At 35.4% G+C, this 19,166-nt stretch overlaps 2 long non-coding RNA genes across 2 annotated transcripts in view; one reads left to right on the forward strand and one right to left on the reverse strand.

The window, feature by feature from the left end:
• Nucleotides 1–17,993, forward strand: LOC124858587. The gene is made up of 3 exons (XR_007035879.1): nt 1–92; nt 17,617–17,791; nt 17,909–17,993. It is a non-coding gene; the product is annotated as an uncharacterized LOC124858587 (long non-coding RNA).
• Nucleotides 16,459–19,166, reverse strand: part of LOC124858588 — a 19,104-nt gene continuing 16,396 nt past the window's right edge. Inside the window, exon 4 of the long non-coding RNA XR_007035880.1 lies at nt 16,459–16,618. This is a non-coding gene — a long non-coding RNA (uncharacterized LOC124858588). The remainder of the gene's footprint in view (nt 16,619–19,166) is intronic.

A 19,166-nucleotide genomic window follows, 5' to 3' on the forward strand; every position in this document is an offset into this window, starting at 1 on the left:
GCGACATGTCTCTTAAGGCACCAATGAACAAAGCTGAGCGCCAGTGCTTCTAGTCTTACGGGAGTCTCTTTCCAATACTCTACTGTAATAAGGTAAACTTGAGTTTAGTCATGTCTCAATTTTTAGAACATGCTTTTTTTCTACAGTACTGTGCCATCACCTACAAAACAACAACAACAGCGGTTTAAGATATTATATATATTAAACCACCATATATAGATGTATATATATATATATATATATATATATATATATATATATATATATATAAAGTGAGTGTTATAGGTTTATGAAGAGATTAGTAAATCATTAGCCCTTTACCTCTTTTTGAATTTTTTAATAAAAATGTTATTTATTTGACTCGATTAATTCCGTATAGTTCCACTTTTTCATAGCTACTTTCTACCATTTTTCTCTAGCTTATAATAGTTAAAAAAAGCTAGAGCCAAAATTTGATGATAGACTCCATGTGTTTGCTGTTGCTATTCAACCAAGAAGTTAGTTTCTGATTGCAAAATGACACATAAGACAAGTACAATGTAAAAGTGTTATATTTTTTAAATTAAATAATTTATTTGTTTTTATTTACATTTTAACAACAAAAAACTAAACAAAACCAATTTCTGCAATGAAGAGTTCCTAACCTTTAGCTCACTCAACAGATTTTCTATCCTATTCAATTGGGGGACTTCCCTAAATTTGTTAATGTTTTTCCTGTCAGAAGAAATATTTTGGTAAAACCTAAAAGTTGTTTGCATCAATAATTTGCGGCTTAACTGCATATTTAGTTTACTATACAAGACAGAATTAACAATATGCTTTGAGTGCTTGTCGGGGTACAGCCATGCTGTGAGCAGCCCATCCTTCTGAAAGCCTCAGCCTCAGGGCTATAGACAGACCCCTGGGACCGGGCGGCACTCAAGGGCCTATTTGTTTAACAGAATGTGTTATTCTATCACAGCAAGCCTGTCACAGCAGCAATCATTCAAATACCCATTCATTTCTGGAATTTTGAATCTGCACGCCTCTAAGGACCTCAGTTTTTTATTTTGTAGTGACTATAGCGAGCTTTTATGTTTCATCCATAAATATTTGAAAGATTTTTTTAGGTGCTATAAATTCATCCTTTTCGCTTCTTGTTGTTAAGAAAGATCTAAAATTCTAAATTGAAATGCAAAAACATTACATGGAGTCTGCAAGCTGCTCTAGTCCTTCAAATCCACCTACGTTCATGTTCTTGAATGTTTTTTTCTAATTGAAAATGATACCTTGGTGCGAGTTGTCGGTCTGAGCTTGTGAAGAGTGCCTGCACAATGGACCTGTCAGGGTTGATGAATCTTCAACACAGCTGGGATATACCTTGGTCCCAAGACTGAGCCCAACATGGCCAGGGCCAGTGTGTAAAAAAACCGAAGCACAGAGCTGTTCGTCTGCAACTCACACAAACACAACCGTTTTCCCCAACACAAACAGACATAATCAAAAGCAAATTCTTTTGAGGGAGAGAAGTTGGTGCTAAAATATATAACTGGGATTAGACGTCAGTGACATTGGGGGGGGGGGGGGGGGGGGGGGGGGGGGGGGGAGAAAGGCTGTATAGTTTTGTCAGACCACTGGATTTTTTTATTTTTTTTGGTTTGAGTATAATCAATGAAGGAGCCAATTTTAGCTCTGTTGGTTGATGATAGCCAGTCATTACAGATTAGCCAGAGTGAGTAATGGAAGCCCCACAGAGCCATGTAATGCAATTCAATAATTGTACGTGTGGGTGGGGGAACTCATGATGTTTTTGAGTAGGCCTGAATGTGCCAACCTGGACACCAGCAAAAAACAGATTTTTAATGGTTGCTTAAGATAACTTGCGAGATAATAAAAGCAGATTAAAATAAATATATGATGCTTATTTTCATTCCATAACTTTCTGCATTAATCCCATCAACTGCTTCGCTGCATATCTCAGCCTAAACTCTGGCTTACTTTATTGTTGTACTGCTTGAAAAACAAAACGAGGCACCCTTCTGATGCCAATTAATTAGAAGGATATGAATATTTCAGTGCTCTATGATACACTGGCGGCTGCTGCAAGATTGAATTCACAAACAGCTCCTAATGGAATATTGATAACATGGTGACGTTATCTTCTTATTTTCTCAGCTTTCAGAGAAGGTGTGCATGTTGGAAAGGGTTCAGCCAGTGGTCACTCTTCGAGCTCTAGTACGCAGAGCTACAAATAAAATCCATTTGAAGAATAGAAAATACTATTTTAGATACTATTTTAAGAGAGTTTTCTAAACAATTAAAAGTAACTTTTTCAGTCCCTTCAGTCTCAGATTCACGTCCATCACTTTTAGGACTCCCCTTTAAATATATTGAATAGTTTTTGGTGCTACTTTCAACAATTTTGTTTTGTTTATATAAGTTTTACCATACAGCTCATCTAAATCCATGTATCGTATTGTCAGATTTGTGAGAATGGTAACTTAATCTTGGAATAGAAATTTTAATTGCCAAAAAAAAGTTTAATTGCAAAGCTTAAACTTCAAAACATTAATTCAATCAAACTTGCATTCATCACAAATATTATTTAATAAGGTCAGAAGCATCCTTCCCGTTGCATTTATTTCATTATAAGATATCATTTTAAGGCACCGTATGCAGCATTTCTGCTTCACAATGTTAAGTTTTATGTATTTATGGTCAGTTTATTTGTTTTTCATAAACATTTTACATGCTGAACTTTTTTTCTCATTACTGTGTGGTCTCAGCTTCTAATTGAAGGTGAATTATATTTAAATGAAATTAAATATTTCACTCACGATTATTATTAAATGAATATCAAATATTACACTTGGAACATAAAGGGCTTCATTTAACTTTAACAGCTGTCTGAATATTTAGAATAAAATTAATAAGATTGCAGCTGCTATTTTGTAAAATTCAAAGTCACACACACACACACACACACACACACACAGTCATGTTAAAAATTTGCTTTCAAGATAAGAGTTCACATTTCAAAGATCTCTCTGAAAAACAGTGTTTTAACTACAGGCAAACACACACAAAAAGTTTAATCACTCATTAAACAACAGATAAGGAAAAAAGTAGAACACTAGTTCATATAGCTAGCTTTTCCCCCATTAGCTAAAATTATTTCACTTACCACTCTTAAAAAGGTTTGCCACAATCATTACTTTTAACTCTGACCAGGAGTTTCAATTTCTTAGTTTTCAGCCAATACTTGGTCGATTTACTGGTGTGTTTTGGGTCATTTTGATGTTGCAGGCTTTCATTTTTTTAACAGATGGTCTCACATTTTCCTCAAGCATACATTGCATAATTTATGCATGGGAGAATTCATGGTAGATTACATGATGATGAACTGTCCAGGTTAAGCTACAGCAAAGCATCCCTAAACCATAACATTTCCCCCTCCGTGCTTCACAGATGGTATAAGGTTCTTTTCCTGGACTGCTGTATTTAATTTACATTAAACATTTTTCAGGTCTGACTGCATTCTTTGTTACAAACTTTAGTCTGACCATGCACTTTCATGTTTACAGTGGAAAGAATCTGCTGTAGGTCCCTTGATGTAACTTCAGGGTTTTTGTAGACTTCTTTTAGCATCCTGCGGTCTGTTTTCAGGGTAAACTTTCTAATGACCTGCTACAGTCTTCTTTCTAAAGTACTCAGACAGCTCTTTCCACCTTACAATTGTGTTCACTCTCACTTAGAGAGTCATGAGAAAACCATACCAAACTTCTGAGGTTTAAACAGGGCAAACCTTTATCAAAATACTGAGAAACAATGTTGATGTACACCAGATATACATGTGTGTAATTTTGGTCATTAAATAACAAAAAGGGTTTAAAATATCTTCAGTTTTTATCATTTGATTAAATTACTTGAATCTCAAAGTTTTGACATACAGTAGTGATTTTTAAGCAAAAATACTAACATTAAAGTTTACTATACTGAAGTCGAGTTAAACAAAAAATGACTACTTTAAAATAAATAAGTTAGGTTAAAACAGAAATGACTTTTGTTAATTTACTACTAGCCGATTAATGCAGAAATGAGTGCTCAGAAATATGATAACAGTTGAACACCACTTTGTCGTATTAAACATATTAATGAAGCAGTTTTAGCTTTATTAATTTTAACTTTACACTCAGTGCTTCTCAGACATTACAAATCCATGTATGACATGCATGAAATTCACCAAATTCTGTTTATTATTGAAAAAATTGAAATGAGGGTGTTCAGACAGACCACAGGGGAAATTTTTAGAGCAACAACATCATGTCTGTGCCAACAAAACATTTAAATACTGTTGTTTTACATTTATTCATTTAATTGTTTCTCCATATCATGCCAACCCCATAATTATTTCAAAATGAACACCTGCTGCATTTCCTGTGAATGTATGTTTGCTCTGTGTCTTTAATATTTATCGTTAAGTGAGTCAGCTTTGGCACTGCACTGATGTTCATTAAGGTTGAGAAAGTCAGCTTTTGTACTATCAACATAGAGCTGTGCAGCAGCATAACAATAAACTCACAGTTTTAATATTAAAGAGATGCAGATTTTGAGTCCTTCCTTGTTCTCTCTTGCGAGGATGATGCAGGCAGAACTTGTGTTATTCATGGACAGACTCATTTCCTGCAGCAGTGGCAGCACGGTTCAATAGTGAAGCTGTAAAACAGTTTCAACTGGCTATAAACACATTTGATGAAAACAAATTAGGAGCGAGAAATATAACTGACAGAAAACATAACAACCGGCAATGGAATCACATTAGAGAGGACGCTAGATGCTGCTGCAAATAAATGCACATTTAATAAATGGCTAAATACAACACATGAAGCCCTATGTTGGTAAAACTCATTCATCATTTAAATGTCTGCCTCTTTCCCTATTAAATCCCATTTTAAAACATCTTGTAAATAAATGCAATGGTTAAAAAACTTGACAGTTTGGCACTGCAGTAACCTGTTGAGATCTCCTGAAGTATCACTTAAAGGCAGCTTAACACCTTTCAGATGAAATCACTAATGGCAATAATCTTTTGACAACATGAGATGAAAGTCTCTCTGATTTGTTGCAGCACTGCAGTGTGCAATACTATTCTTGTTAATGAATTTTTAATATCCTTAATGACAGGAGAGGAATGATGTAATTAAAAGAGCAAGTTGTGAAAAACGCTGACTCCAACTCTTTATGGAGACCATTTTAATGTTAGTTTAATTGGAACTAACACATTATCTTAATGAGCAGATTGCCTTGAAGGAGACCATTTTCCCTCCCCTATAGCGGTCTCAAAGCCCGTGTGCATATAAAGAAATTTCTTTAGTATTTATGACACAATATACATGAGGGTTTGAGGGAGAGACGCATGCAGACCAGTTTTACTCTTTGGTCAAGTGTTGAGCTGCAAGGCTTTTGCTATAAAAATATTAGACTATGGCAAACAATTCCCAAACTCTTTTAATGTTAATGTGACATATATCCTGTACAGCTCAACTGTAAAACAAACAAATTCAGAGGCTAAATACAATAACCTGGTTGCGTGACTGTAAACAGCCTTAAATTAATGCTTTGTAAAAGCAAATCTTGAAATTCTTTGAAAACTTAAGAATTCTGTGTTATTGTGTACCCAACTACCATTAGTTATATTGAATCTGATTAAAGAGAAAAAAAGTAAAGTCTTATAAGATTTTCTGACATTTGCTCATTTGAATCATTTTGCTAAAGCCAAAGTATGCAGAGAGATTATACAGAATCAAGAAGATCTCATTAGACAAATGTTTCAGTCAAGAGAAACAAACAAATAAACTCAATTTAATTGAAAATTACATATTTCTTTTTACTTAACAATAACAGGGGTGTGCACACTTTTAAGATCCACTATATTTCTTTTAAACACCCAAACCTTTACAGCGACAAGTGTGAAATGTGTAGATCAGAGTGCTGGCGTGAGAGCTGTTAGCAGGCCTGGCTGCACCATGGGTTTTGCAGCATTAAATGCATGCATAAAGCAAAACACAGCCAACAAGCAGACAAATTGACCACTCCACAACCTTGACATCGTTAGCTCCCGGACACGTATCAGCGCTCTGTCCATGCATTTACACCTCGTGCAGAAAAGAGGAAGACGGTGGGAAGGTGAGATTGAAGTGAGTGTGTTTTTACGCTGGGAAGCTTTGGGCAGTTGAGTTTAATTTGGGATTTACAAGTGACATTGTGCCCCCGTGGCTGTCTTCTTTCAGGACCTGGTTTATGGAGTGAGACAGCCGGGTCTTTTTCCTTGTGATTAGCGGGCCTGCAACCAGCCATGCACAGAGTATTATAGCTCACAGCATTATGTATCAGAGTTTACAGACACCCCCACCCACCCCCACTCTATCCACAGGCACCTTCATCAACCAACAATCAAACCCCACATTTTCATTCACACCTCACGAAGGTCAAACCTCTCAAACTAGTCAATAAGTAATGAAGATATGTCTATTGTGCACGATAAAGAGAAAATTTGACAGAAACCTTGGAACCATCAAAAATAAGGCTAAGAGCAATTAGCATAAACTAAAAAATAAGGAAAACAAAAAAAAGATTAATAATATTTAATGACTTGGAATTTTTAAAGAAAGAAGTAAAGCAGAGTATGAACTGTGAGCAGCCACATGACAACCCCAGGGCTTATCTCGCAGAGGCTGTTTGGCTTAAGCTTTGGCATTAATATACTGATAGCCTACGGAATAGCCAAGCATAAAATGAATGTAAAAGGATGAAGAAACAACAAGAAAAGAGAGAAAAAAGAGGATAAAAGTGGTTAGGCCTCCAGGTTAACAGACCAGAAATATAGAACTACCAGAAGCGTACCGGAGGGGTGGGGTGTGGGGTTTATTGAACGTTATTTCTGAGACATGTTTTTGTCTCTGCTTTATAATCAAAGGCAAGATGATACTTTTTAGGAAAGTTTTCCAGGAGCTACAACATTTAAAAGCATTCCTTAAGAAGATGGAACAAATAAAGTGTAGTCAGATTTGTAATTGAATTTGAACAAACAAAAAGAGACTGTAAAACAGAAGGTGCTTCACAGAAGAAACCCTAACCACATCCTTTCAAAGAGGCTGAGGCTTTTATCCCTTTATTTTATTGATTAAAAAAGTCCCAGAGGCACTAAAACGTACAGTCAGTGATTAATGTCCCTCTCAGAAAAAGAAATTATATAGAATAAATTAAACTACTGCAGCAGCAAATTGAAAAATAAGAATGTAAATGAGCTTTGAATACTTAATATCATAGAGAAAAATAGGCAATGAGGCCCAAAAATGATGAGGGATTAGCGGAGAAACATGACATTAGCTCCAAATGGCAAAGAGCGTTCCTCTACTGTCAAAATGTAACTGTCACCTCTGATTTTCTGGCAGGTAAATGAAAAATGGGTTGGTGTGTGTTGCATCTGAAAGCTTTAACCTTGTTCGCCAGGTAAAGAAATATGGATGCACTGGTGTATGCCAGGACCTCTGATCTTAAATATTTAAGTTGTAGCAATTGTTGTTATAGTAGCAACTTGATAATAACCTACAAAGAACAGATAGCCAACAGACCACACATATAGCAACATTTGGTCATGAAAGTAATTTGAATGCTGATAGTGACCGGTTTATTCCCTGGTTTTATTGCTGCATCTTTACAAAAACACAATTCTTTACTGCCTCTAGAATCAGTTATCTAGGTGTGAACCGCATCATGCAAGGTTCTTTCAGTCGGAACCTTTAATTATGCCTTCACAGTATCACTTACGGCAACGTTGCACAGATGTTTAAACCCTCGGAGGCTTGGCTACTCTACCTTACTTAATCTGAAACAGTGCTGTACTATCAGTCAGTTCAGTCAGGAGCCAGCACGGCTCTGCATCCTCCATCAGGGTCCAATCACAGCAAAAACACTTCAGGTCACATGTGTGAGCTGCTTAGCATCCTTCATGAGCACTTTTTTTTTGTTTTTATCTATACTGTGAGCATTTGCCTTTCCCTTGCTGCCTCTCGCAGACTCTCTCCTTCCAGAGGATATAGCAAGTTCTGTGCGCGCAGAGCTAAAGATGCTATAAAAATTGCTGAGGTATAAAATCGAAAGTGCTCAAGCTGTCTAGGACTGGAATGACTGGCTGGTGAAAGCCTGTTTAAAGTGGTAAAGGATCTCCAGCCAAGACCAGCTAATGTTGTAAATCTGAGAAAGTTTGGGCTTGTTTGTTTACATATTCCAGGCTTTAAAGAGAACCAGTAAGAGTACATAGGGAGCTGTGCACGGTGCAGGATTTATATGAATTATAAAACTAGTATAAAATGTAAACTGGCAACGGCAGCCACTCCATTAATGCTAGTTAGTAAAATGTCCATTCAACAAGAGTACAGTCATATTCAGTAAACTAGAATGGGCTTGTTTGTCTGATTAAAAATAACTTTTGAAAGTGATAAATGCCAATGACTATTGGACTGAATGTGTTAGGTTCTGGTGGTCCTTTTCTAGGGTTTTAGTTCTTTTTACCTCTGGTTCTGTAAACTAATAAAATTTTCCTGTTAACCAAGTCAAGTCAGAATGAATATGACCAAGGCATAAAATCATAAATTCAATTCAGTTTTATTTATATAGCGCCAATTCACAACACATGTTGTCTCAAGGCACTTCACAACAGTCAGGTACATACGTTCCAATTAATCCTAATCATTGAACAGTGCAGTCAGATTCAGTTATTTATTCAAATTGGATAAAAAGTTTTTCTATCTAAGGAAACCCGAAACCCAGCAGATTGCATCCAGTCAGTGACTTGCAGCATTCACTCCTCCTGGATGAGCATGTAGAGACAGTGGACAGTCACTGGCGCTGACTTTGCAGCAATCCCTCATACTGAGCATGCATGTAGCGACAGTGGAAAGGAAAAACTCCCTTTTAACAGGAAGAAACCTCCAGCAGAACCAGGCTCAGTGTGAGCGGCCATCTGCCACGACTCACTGGGGGTTTGAGAGAACAGAGCAGAGACACAAAGAGAACAAAGAAGCACTGATCCAGGAGTACTTTCTATGGGAAGGAAAAGTACATTTTAATGGATGTAGCTCCTTTAGTCGTTTCATCTAGAAAGAAAGAACATATAAACTCTGAGCCAGTTTTCAAGGCTAGAGTCTGAAAGAGAGCACATATAATTAGTCACAGTAAAAGCTCAGTCAATTGCTATATCTAGGAGAGAGAAAGGGTTAAACACTAAAAGACAGGGCCATGTGGATCATCGGTAGAGGGTGAGCATTAAGTTGTTGCCAGCAGAAGCTTGGACGATACCCCTCTCCGGAAAGGTGTCACAGGTAGACACAGAGTCAGGCCAGGTGTAGCTTCTAGGAAGAGAAAAGAGAGAGAACATAAAGTTAAAAACTGAAATAACAGCAAATAATGCAAAATTAGAGAGTAGTGTGAGAATGTAGCGAAGAGGGTGAAAGTGGTCATTATGTCCTCCAGCAGCCTAAGCCTATAACAGCATAACTACAGAGATAGTTTCAGTTTTAGTTTATTTATTTAATAAACTCTTCCTGTTAACCAAGTCAAGTCAAAATGAATATGAGCAAGGCATAAAATCATTAAACCTGCCTTTTAAAATAGCCCTATGAAAATATATCAACATGTACTTTATTTACCAATTCGGTAATCTCTGCAGGTGTTCAATGTGCTGGATTTTATTCAGAGGTATTAGAATAAAGGGAGCTGAATACATATGTACGCCAACTTTTTTAGATTTTTATTTGTACAACATTTTGCAGACCATCTTTCCTTCTTTTTCACAATTATGTCCTACTTTGTGTTGGTTTATCACAGGGGTCTGCAACGTTTACAATCCATATTCGCCCTTGCTTCTATTCAAAATGTATTTATTTTTTAAACATGAATGGAAAAAACAGTTTTTGTGTGGAGCACAGTTTATTTAAACCGAATAGTTCATAGTCAAAAAACAAAACAAAAAAACTGCCGAATTAAAGAAAAATCAATTTTTTGTACTATTAGTGTCAATTTGTTTCAAATTCTGTTGAGATATTTCTTAATCTCAGTAACGTGTTAAGGTTCATGGTTGTAATGTGACAAACTGTGAGTGTATATGACATTTAAAAGGCAATGTGACAATGTTTTCTGTTCCCTAATATAAAAAATGCTATTTTTTAGTGTTGTGAATTGACTTAGTCTTAGCTTTTAGAAATCAATGTCCTTCCAAACACAAAGTATTTCTCTGTGTATAATCTCCACCGTTGGCTCTTTGATATATATTGTTGCAGCTCAATATAAAGCACATAAAATAACCTCCACTGAGGTGTTACCAGGTTCCTCTGAGTACACTGGGAACCAAAACATTTATCCCTAAAAGAGATCAAGCTTATCTTATCAGTGCTTACAATCGTAGATGTACAGTAGAGATGTACACTCAGCTGCTCATGCAGGCCCCGCTTCCAGGAGATCAAACGCAGGTCAGAAACTAGTCCTCGTAATCCACACAAGTGTGCCTTTCTATATATTTTAGACTGAGTGAATGTGTGCCACAGTGAAAAGGGGGAACTGAGTAAGAGGATTCACAGATTTTTGTAGTGGTACAGTGGCAGTGGCAGACAGAGCAAGGGAAATGTACGACAACATGGACAGTCACAGTTGAACTTTTTCAATGATGAGACTTTTTTATCTACTCAGGAGCCTGACAATCATTCCTTGCAATGCCAAAATGCATTTTCTGAGGTTACATCAAGAAGGCAAACCACACTGTAAAATTAAGGAATACAAATGTGTCACTCATTAGTTTTTTTTTTGCACGTTTAAAAATTGTATTTACATTTTCTGACCTAATGTAAGCTAAATGATGCATCAAACCTGACCTCTGAGATGTGCACACACACATGCAAACACAAAAGGGGGGTGGAGGCATGAGGGATGGAGGAAGGTGACAGGTAAACAAATTCAGTGTCATATTCTCCTGCTGTCTTCACTGTGCCACTTGGCATTTTAATGAAAGGGAATCTGATGTAACATATAGTGGTAACTACAACAGCAGCCTCGTACCAGAGGGGGGAAACTTAAGTCTTCAGACCTATGCATTAAACATATTGTAGAATAGAGTGTAACATTTATCACTGTCATTCCTAGAGAGTTTGTGTAAATTTAAATGCGCTCAAGCGTGCTGATTTCTCCCCCCCCCCCTGCCCTCCTTTCCACAATGTACGAGTACAATGCCACCCCAAAGCCCATTTTCCTGAAATCCTTCTCATTGTTCTGCACGACCATACCACCAAACAGCTATTCATCTTTGGGGAATATGCTGTGCAGAAATGTCTTTGTATGTGAGGCCCTTTTCTGTTTCTCTGTTCCATGTTTCATAATGCAAAATTCTGTCCACCTAGGTTTCATGGTTTAATAAAAAAAAAAATTAAATAAACGAAATATGTCCAAGAAGATTGCGTATTTATTTCGCTGTGAAGCACATTTGTCAGTGAATTTCAGCAAGACAGGCAGAAGTGTTTATCTTACAATGGATTTCTGGATGGGGTCTATATATATATATATATATATATATATATATATATATATATATGTATATATATATATATATATATATATGTATATATATATATATATATATATATATATATATATATATATATATATATATATATATATATATATACCACAAGACAATTAGATACCACTTGGCAAATTATTTATGACAAGAAACATTTTTCCCATGATTGCGAGCTGCAGAAAAAAGCATGTAATATAATGAAACAGTAGTGCATTCCCACATCAGATGACAAACTAAACATTAAAATAGATTACCTAACCTTTGCAATTTGCAGTACCAGAATGAGGAAAAATGACAGATCATGACTTATTATTCATTTAAAGATCCTATACATAATAATGATGTCATCAATAATGAGCACAATCTCAAGGCTAATGCAGTTTTCAGAAAAAAAAAATTAAGTAAATCACTTTTTTTTCAAATCATCAGTGCAAGGCCTTGATTGCTCAGCCAGAAAAAGAGAACAGGAGTCTCTTAAAGATTGTAAGTAAGACAGAAAGAGGGCAGCAGCGAGAGAATAAAAGAAGCTGAGAAGATGAAGGGAAAGAAAGAAAAATGTCCCGCATTAACTTTCTCAAACTAAAAAGCACTCATAAGTCCATTTGTCCCCTAATGCGGATAGAAGTTCACTGGACAGGCATTTAAGTCAGGTTAACGTTTTACGTTGTCAGCAATCAGCAAACTGACAAATAACAGAATTATATCTATTGAGTTGCCAGTCAGGGCTGGTCTTTTACTTGTGACTGAAATTTCAGAAGAAATGGTGTGTAGAACCCGGTTTTCTTCAAATGGGATGAAAATCATTGAAATGTTTTCAATTTTTAAGTGAGTTGCCAGTTGAAAAATCCACCTACGGGACTGAGCCTCGTCACTCCTCAGTCCTATAGGTTGCTTGTTTTTGGAAGATTTATTTTCTGTGCAAAATTAATGCTAGCATGTCCATAACGGTTGTCAAGCTCATCACCAAAGATTTTCTAATGGCTCTTTCTAGACAAAATAATTTTTCTATGTTGGCTGAATGTCTAACAGGCCCAAAATGTTCTTCTATTGATTTGTTTCTGTTCCATTTTTAAACAAATGTCAATATTATTGCCATCTACTGGTTTGGAATGAGTACATTTTGTTGGTCTTGCCTGGTTTTGCTTTCTACACAGAATGAAAATCTGTCTCTTTAATAATAATATTGTAAACATTGGGTAAAACTGGGATCTATGTACTTATTTGCATTGCCTTTGAAAGTAATTTCGAAGTGCTTGTTAGGTGAATAAAGGGAGAGAGATAAAGCAAATTGCAATGAAAACAAGAAATACATTCAAAGAAACATTTAAGCATTACATAAAAAGAAAGAAGCACTAAAAAGCTCATTTAAAAGGAATAAACAACCAAGACAAGACAAAATAATTTTTTATGGAAACACAGCAGCAAACATTAAAGTTTTCAGTCCTGAATTAAAGGAGCTAAACAGTTCTGCACACCTCTGCACAAAAGCTATTTTACCAAGCTTTTATAGAGATCTTTAAAGTTTCAAAAAGAAACTTGTCATGTAAATTACATTGGGCAGCCTTGCTTGTTTTTAAGTCTTTAGGTGGATGTACATTACAAGCGCTGTGTTGCACGACTTTGATTTACAAACATCCATTGGCACAGTCAACAGTGCAAACATCATATTGAAGAGCCCAAATTCAGAAACAATTACTGGACTTCTGTTGGGGATAGTTTTACTATTAGTGCCTACGATAATAAATAGAACAGGCTCAGACCGCCAACCAGACGGCACCAGTGTTGACTGTTTATCAGACAGGTAAAATGAAAATATACCCAATATCATTTTTTTAGCTTTAATGATCTGGCCTTTAGCAGGTTCTAATTATACAAAAAAATACAAAACTACACACTACTGATTTCATCATGTCATTATTTTTGGTAAACAAAGCTGAAGCCATCTTTTCACTTAATTTGGGTTAACCCTAAAGAGTCCTAATATATAGTTAATATTTAAAACCACAGATTTTCATGTTAGTGTACTTTCTATTTTACCATGACTGTATTGAATCTTCCTTTCATTTTGTTTAGGACCCATTGAATTTATTTCATAATATAACAGAAAATCAAAGAGATCTTCCTTACTTTTTAGTGACACTGTGCTGATTGATGACCTTGGTTCCCACTGATCACACATTACAGAACACATTGAGGCATATTTTACATTTTAGTAAGGGTCATTTTCAAAGAGCCATTCACTCTGCCTCTGCAGAAAATCTTGAATGAATTTAATTGTCTGCATCCACCATCAGAAATGACTTTATGCATTTTGCTTCATAATGAAGAGCTTTCACATCCATAAACTTAAATCACTGCGCACAGCTGTTGAGGTGTAATTAAAGCATTAAATATATGAACGATCAACACGCGCTAAACAAGATGAAACCCCCCGACACAGAACTAAGAGGTGAATCATAAGTTGGCTGGGCTTTTACTGAAACCAAGAGCCAAAATCTGGGAGTTTTTCTCCAGTTTTTTCCAGATCCAGATGCCATCCCCATATATCTTACCAGTTCGCCGCGGCGTTAGTTGCTGAACTGATGCTAACACCATTAACTGATGATTTAATGACACTGTGGTTAAGGACAGACATCCTCTTTCTATCACTTTTTTTCACATCCCCGCCTGCTGGCTGAAGATGCAGTGAATCTGTGTGTTTTTGAGGATAAGGGCAGTCACAGTCATATCTCATCCACCTCCATTACGCCAAGGTCACTCCACTGCATTTCTTAATGTGATCAAGGAAAGTGTCACTTTTGCACTTCTGTGGCAGTAAATAAGAACTGACTCTAATTTGAAAGTAGTGTACCAGAGGCCCTTTATGGGTTGTTAATTTAGTGTTTAAATACATTTAACAGTTGAGAGAGAGAGTACTGATTAGGCCAGCTCTCCACAGGAAAGCTATTTTTCTCTCCATATTATTATTGTCCCGATGTGATAAATGAACGCAAGGCCTTACTTTGAATAAGGAGAAACCACAATGGAAATAAATGTGTAATTTCTAATACATAGAAATTATATATAAATATACTGTAGTTTTTAATAAAATAAGTACAGAATATAAGTACATAATATAATTACAGTTTTTTAGGTAATGCTTTGGTTATATTGCAAAGTTTATCTTAAAACTAAGGAAAATGTTACATTTAAATATATTTTTGTCATTATATTATGTTTATAGGATCAAAATTCTTAAGAATACCAATTAATGAATTTGGAATAATTACAAAATATAGCAAAAACTGCAAAAGGTTAGTTTTTAACACATCTGAAAAGCACTAACAAAAAATGTAATGCTAACACGATGCAGCTAGTTATGTTTTGATTATTTTAAGGTTATTAGTTTTAGAGAATTAATATTGGTTTGCTTTAAGCCCATACAATATATAAAAAAACTAATTATTTATTTTAATTAGTTCTAATCAAAGTTTTTTTCTTTCATTTCAGTTTCTAATGTATAAAATAACAATGGCTGACGATTAGCTGATATATCGCTGATAAATTAGTTGCTACTGCAACACGACACATTTTACATTTTGTATCTCTTGACCGCTAAAGGTTCGAGCTGTAACAATTATGGCAAAAGCGTGCCTTTAGCAACTATCTTTGCATTTATTTTTATTTCCAGAGATTATCTTAAGAGATAGGTTCCCACCAGTGGATGTGTCACAACCCACACTGCATTTCTATCCCGACTTTGGGAATCTCTACAGAAAACCTTTCAGGATTTGGCGGATTTAAATGTTTGTCTTGTCAAAGTTTTTGTAAATATAGTAAGGACATCACACATTAATGTTTAAAAGCATTTTCTTAAGTAAATGATTTTTCATGCCTAACTCAGCCTTTGGACAAATTCATCTAGAATATTGTACTTACTAATAAAGCTCTATTAATGTATTAGAAAGAGGCCATCCAGCATTTAGGTTGTAGAAAATATAGGAAATCCTTACACTGGTGGAAGGCTAATAACTAGTCACACTAATCCCTGTTGTAGCAGAAATATTAAACAACACAAAATAAAAATGTTCATATCCTTGAGAGACAACTCTAGTTTGTATCAACACCATTAGTGGATATTAACTGTCTTCACTTTTACAACTGACTTTGTTGCTATTTCTCACACGAACATAGTTCATGTCACTACGTGAAGTTACGTTGCTGGAGTCTGCTTGTTGCATCAGTGTGATTCCACCGATATAGTTTTAAAAAAATGCCTGTAGGACCTGAAAAAGAACAGGATCATAACATCTTAAATGAGATGACCAAGAGCAGACAGATGCAGCTGATAAAACGGATTGATACAGCCTGCAGCCTCCACCAACCTTTGTAAATGTTTTTACATACATTGTTTGGCATAGAAAACAGAAACAAACTTAACTCTTGTAAAAGTGTGGATGTTTAATATCCACAAACAGTATGGTGAACATTTCAGTTTGAGTTGTTTTCAGCGTCTACATTCAGCTAAATTGGGGGGATCCGTCTAACTAGCTGTCATATTTCTATCACTCTGAGAATTTATTCACTTTTCAACAAACATGTGCAGATATCAAACCTTTGTGCTACAGGTAAGGGAAATATTACTAATACTAACTTCAACTTAAAATACAGGTTAACCTATTAATGGCTAAATATCTTAAAGAGGACTGATGACTTGATTTTGTGGATGTTTTTATTTTGAACTTTAAGCAACAAAATGATAAAGTCCTTAAAATTTTACAGTATTTTATAATTTTTTGCAACTCTTACAAACTACACAAGCTCACAACATAGACTGGCCATGAACACCATTAGGGCCAAGTCAGCCACCATCAAAACACAGATTTCTCCTGACATCTAATGCCAGTTATGAAATTGAAGGATAAGTTAATGTGTCACAGCGGCATTGATTTTTCATTTACCTCTCACTGGCTCCACTCCCACAGCCGGCTGGGACCCTTTTCCTCAAAGTTTCTGGATATATTACTGGGTCTACATTGAAATAGAGCAAAACAGGAGAGTCAAACTGGTTGTTGATGAAAGTTGCTATACTTGATTACAAGTAACACCATACAGTGGTCATCCTTCAGGAGAGCTCAAACATCATCAGTTATCTCTGTACAAAGATAAATCAGTTAATAATATGAATTTTAAGGTGTTTCAATCTATTAATGTGGTATTTCTAATATAAATGTTATTTAGATTTATTAAGTTTAAAATAAAAATAGTAAAAATGGAAATTTTGCATTTTTTGTATATTGAACAATAAGGAATCAGCTGTGCCAGAGACAGAATGAGGTTCAAAAATTCCCTGCCTGGTTTCTGTGAAAAGAAAAATACGCTCACGTAACAACAACACGGTGCTCAATGAGCTATGTCCTCAGTTCCATATGAGATTGGTTAATACAAAAGCTTGGTGGTGAAAAACATTGTCCTGCTCCCAGTGACAAAGACAAAGTGCCTCTGTTTGGCGTATATGCAAGTCAAAGGGACAGGTGACGACAGGGAGGGAGACCAGGGAGGGAATTTGAAATTCACATCGAGGAGGAGGCAGTATGTCATTAAAAACCTTAATTTCAGTGTCAGGTAGACTTACAGGTGATCCATCATCTTGTCAGAAGAATTTTATTTTATTTCAAAGGACTTCAAAGAAGTCTTACCAGACTTTTACTTCAGTTTCAATTAGTTTTAGGGGCAGTTATCAGAAGAGGTAGTCCCGTGTGTGAGCAAAAGATACCCCCTCATTTAAGCAGATCTGCAGGAAAATAATATAAAATACAACAGAAAAATCAAACAATAGCCATGAATGTAAAGAAAATAAAAATGTAAAAGCGTTTCATTATTAGGACATATTCAAATTAAGCTGTTCAGTTTAGGACACTATATGTTTCTTTATGTACAACCAAGAATCTTCCTACCAGCACCCATGAATGCCATTTATTGGTACATTTTTACATGTTAAAGCCTGTCAACTCCAATCTCTCCAAAAGGACACACTCAGGAAATAAAATGGATCAGAGGGGACCTGAGAGTAGGACACACGTTAACCCAGATAAGCTCTGACAAAACACCATTACCTTCTCCTGTTCACACAGCCACATACAGGACAGCTAATAGTCTCCTGTCCCTTGGAGGAATCCATCAACATCAAAAGCAAATGCACAGGTCTGTAGATTTGCGAGCTCTTTGTGGTGGAAAAACAATTAACAACAACCACTTTTGTGTAAGTTTTCTGTTTCCTTAAATTTGCATAAAATGTGATACTTTTCTATCCATTGTTAGGTCGCAACTGTAAATCCTGCAAGAACAAGGAAGGACAATTCAGTTAAAATAAAACTACATTTAAAAAAAAGAAAGAAAATTAAAGTTGGTTTTAATGTCATATATTGTAAATGACATACTATGACTGGTGCATTAATGCGAATTGGCTGGTCACAGTAGTAACCAATAAAAACGGTTTGTATTTTAGGCATGTTTCAAATGTATGAAACTAAAGAAGGAAAACCTAAATACAGGGAATAATTACATTTAAAGTTAAGCATTCTTGAATAAAAGCACAGAACTGTTAGAAAAAACAGGCACTATGAATCATGAGGTCACACCTAATTGTGCCTGTGTTCTTTTAACAATTTATTTAATACAGTAAGTTTTTCAAAATTTTTCAAAACCATTTTACATTGGAAAGTGGTCTTCTGTACCATTGTATATTCACATTCACACATACTTTAGGCATATAAAAGTAAAGTAGCAACACTTAACCACTGAATAAACATCACTGGAGGATCTCTCTTCCATTTCTAAAAAATAAAAAGAAGAAAGAAGAAAGAGAAAAGATGCACTTTGAAAATGTTTGGTTGCAAGCAGGCCTGGCCTTCTTCTAATATGGACAGCCACAGTCTCGACCTGAATCTAATAAAGAATCTTTGGATGAGCTAAAGATTAAGGTGATGGTAAGGAGGGCTTACAATCTTAAAGCTAAACATCAAAGTTTAATTGTCAAAACACCAGTGGAAACATGCAAAAAGCTGGTCAGCAATTAAAAGAAGGGTTTGATTGCTGTAATGCTAATTGAGATTCCGCATTGATTATTAACAATGATATTAATAATTTTCAACATTTACTATAATGTGTACAAAAAGCAATCAATTATTTTAGTTTTCAAAACTGATGATCCTTTTAAGGTCATTTTATTATCTTTTGATAGATGAGTGTCTTTTTTTCTAGAAAAAAACTAACTTTTCGGTTGAATAAAAATGATTTAAAATCTAAGTTTGGGGTGTGTGGGTAGATCAATATCGATGAATCAGAATTACTTTTCACCTTTTTTTTTATTTTAGTTTAGGTTTTCCTATACCTATGTGTTATTCCCAAATATGTCATATGTGATTTAATAGATTGAGGTGTTTTTGCTTTAAATGTACATGGTGTGTTACAAATAAAATAATTTAATTCATAGATCAATCATAAATTAGCTGAGATGCTGTAAAAGTAGCTGAAGTTGAATTGTAAAACAGTAGCTGATTGGATTTATTGTCCCTGT

This window comes from Girardinichthys multiradiatus, chromosome 22, assembly GCF_021462225.1.
Source record: "Girardinichthys multiradiatus isolate DD_20200921_A chromosome 22, DD_fGirMul_XY1, whole genome shotgun sequence".
In the NCBI taxonomy this organism is placed as follows: Eukaryota; Metazoa; Chordata; class Actinopteri; order Cyprinodontiformes; family Goodeidae; genus Girardinichthys; species Girardinichthys multiradiatus.